The following is a 2,894-nucleotide window of genomic DNA, read 5'->3' as shown; positions in this document are numbered from 1 at the left end:
TATATATATATATATATATATATATATATATATATATATATGTATGTATGTATGTATGTATGTGTGTGTGTGTGTGTGTGTGTATAATAATAGAAAAATTATACAAATATGTATAATTAGATTAAAGGTGGAGTAGAGCACTGGCCTGGTTTAGGCTACCGGTTGTCATCCATAGATTTACTTCAGGAATTTCATAGTGGCAGTTAGGGTAACATTATTAATAAAAGTAGGAGATGGATTTCATGTCAGACTTTTATTAGGTACAACGTATGTTTTGACCCGTCGTTCTAGGTTTCTTCAGGTACATCAATAAAAAAAATCGCACTAGAGATCTTTTGTGTCAGCTGTCTTGCCCATCAAATTCGAGAATGAATAAAAACAAAGAAAATTATTGAAACGTAAAAAATTCAAATATGAATGTGGAAGATATACATTCCAGTTTAGATAAAACGACGTAATGCCTGGGTGACTGCTGGTCTTCCATAAACAACCTTGCCCAGACTTCTGCCTTGCAGGGTAACTTTCTAGGTACAATCTCATGACCAAAGGGGGTCTTATATGTAGTGTGTGTATATCATATTTGCTTATGTATTATTGAAAAATTGAGAATTAATTGGTATGGTCACATATTTAGTAAAATATAAATATAATTGCTGAAAATAATTTTAAAAAAGGTGGAATAATTTGTTAGTAGATGAATAATAGAAAACAGATTTAATGTTAAGAAGAATCTAATTTTTGAGTTTTCATTAGTGTTTAGTGGAAACAATAAGCAAAAACAGAGATATCTAGAGTGAGCCATTTTGGAGGAAAATTTAAACCAGAGATCAGTAGTGGCCCACTTTTGATTTATTTTGCATTTTCCTTTGGCTTTCCTGTATGTTATTTCTTACATGTAAAAATATCCCCACCTATCTCTTTAGTTCTAATTGCTTAGTGGACCACAAAAACATTGAATCCAAAAAATGTTTAGAAAAGGTCTGAGGCCCATAAAGAACATCCCAGTGACTCACTTGTAGGTTGCAGCCCTTGCTACCAACTCTAGATGCAAATGCAGTAGATATTTATTCATGGGTATAAGTCGATTTTATCTGTTTATAATTTTTATACTAGTATTAGTGAACGTCGTAATGCCAATCAGAGCTGGCCTAAGGCTGAAAAAACAACAGCAACACCACATCGGCTTTAGTGAGTGTTATATTCATTATCCTGTGGTTAGTTATTTAGTATTTTAACCTTGCAGTTGTTATTGGTTAATAATTTTGTTTAAAAAGTTTCTTTATATTTTTATTTTTTCTCTTTAATATTGTTTTTTTTTCTTTTTTGCTTCTGTCCATGTTTTATTATTACATTTCATTTTTTTACTATTTTATTCCATTTATCTTAGCATCAAATTTGTACTGAAATAACTTGTTTCAAATACAAACCATATTTTCCCTACTTATTATGTGCAAATGAGTGGACACATATGTGTGTGTAAGTGAGTGTGTTTCTATACAAACTAGATTCTTAATTTCCTGATTTCCCATTATTTTTGACATAATAACAATAGTACAATGACTAGCTTATTTTCATTTTCAACTTGCTTTTCGTTGGCTGTTTTTACTCTTTCATAAATGAGCATAATTGTACATTATAACTGCTTAACTTCTAGTTTTATTTCATTAATAACAGAATATGACAATAGAAAATAAAAAATTTTTTTTTGTTTTGCCAGACATCATAGGAAAGTGTTGATAGTTATCATCATCACAAGATTTTTTAATCTATTGATTTTGGACTCAATCTATTTGATTTTGATTTGTAAAAAGTCAACTCTAAGTGTGAGTTGCCATTGTGTGTGGTTTCTAAGATCACATCCAGTTAAGGGGTTAACTTTACTATTAATTTCAGAGACTGTGGGGTTCACCCCTAACCTCATCCCATAACAAGAGGGTTTCAACAGGTTTGGACAATTCAACCTCAACTCCATGAAACTATTATTTCTATCTAATATTTATTGTGAAATTGTAGTTGTGGCCTATGCTGGTGGCATGTGAAAGGCACTTGTGCCGGTGATACATTGGAGGCAACTGTGCCAGTGACATGTAAAACACACCTTGGCTGGTGATGCATAAAAGACACCCAGTACACTCTGTGCAATGGTTGGCATTAATAAGGGTATCCAGCCACAGAAATCAGGCACCAAAACACTGAAGCCCAGTGTAGCTCTTCAGCTTCCTGACTCCACTCAAACCATCTTACCCATGCTAGCATGGAAAATGGATTCTAAATGATGATGATGATGATGATGATGATGTTCACTAGTTAAATGATTAATGGTGGATCCACTCTTAATAAGTGAGAGTAGCCCTGGCCAAAATCTTGTCCATACCCATAGGGTTGAATACAATGTTGACTTTGGAAAAAAACAATGGTATTGACCCTTGAGTCCTACATAACCACTGCAGGACATCCCTTGTATATATATCATTGCAAATTGTTTTAGTGCCAAGTTCATACTGGCATGTTTTTAGGCCAAAATATTTGTGCAAGCATTTTGAAAGCTTGCAATCTTCTGTTTAGCTTTTGTTGCTGTTGTTGTTATTGTTACCATTGTCTTAAGATTGACAACAGAGAGGCAATTTGATATACTTTCACTTTTTGGTATTTTGTTCAAATTCTACTTGAATTATTTATGTCATTATTATAAAAATCAGCAGCAGCAGTGGCAGCAGCAGCAACAGTAGTAGTAGTAGTAGTTGTAGAGATAGTGGTGGGGGTGGGGTGGCGGTGGCTGCAGCGGCAGCGGCGGTGGTGGTAGGGTAATCAATAAATACTTTGCAGTGTATAATTCCTATGCTTTCCTAGGCATGTACTCAGGGATCAATTTAATAGACCTGGCCACTCCATGA

General features: G+C 33.8%; 1 protein-coding gene across 5 annotated transcripts in view; it reads left to right on the top strand.

Annotated features, from left to right (window-relative positions):
• The window catches only part of LOC106878778 (uncharacterized), a 195,476-nt gene that overhangs the window by 107,450 nt on the left and 85,132 nt on the right, over positions 1-2,894 (top strand). The window lies entirely within an intron of this gene.

This window comes from Octopus bimaculoides, chromosome 15, assembly GCF_001194135.2.
Source record: "Octopus bimaculoides isolate UCB-OBI-ISO-001 chromosome 15, ASM119413v2, whole genome shotgun sequence".
Classification (NCBI taxonomy): domain Eukaryota; kingdom Metazoa; phylum Mollusca; class Cephalopoda; order Octopoda; family Octopodidae; genus Octopus; species Octopus bimaculoides.
The sequence above is the reverse complement of the archived record's forward strand: the minus strand, read 5'-3'. Positions and strand labels throughout refer to the sequence as shown.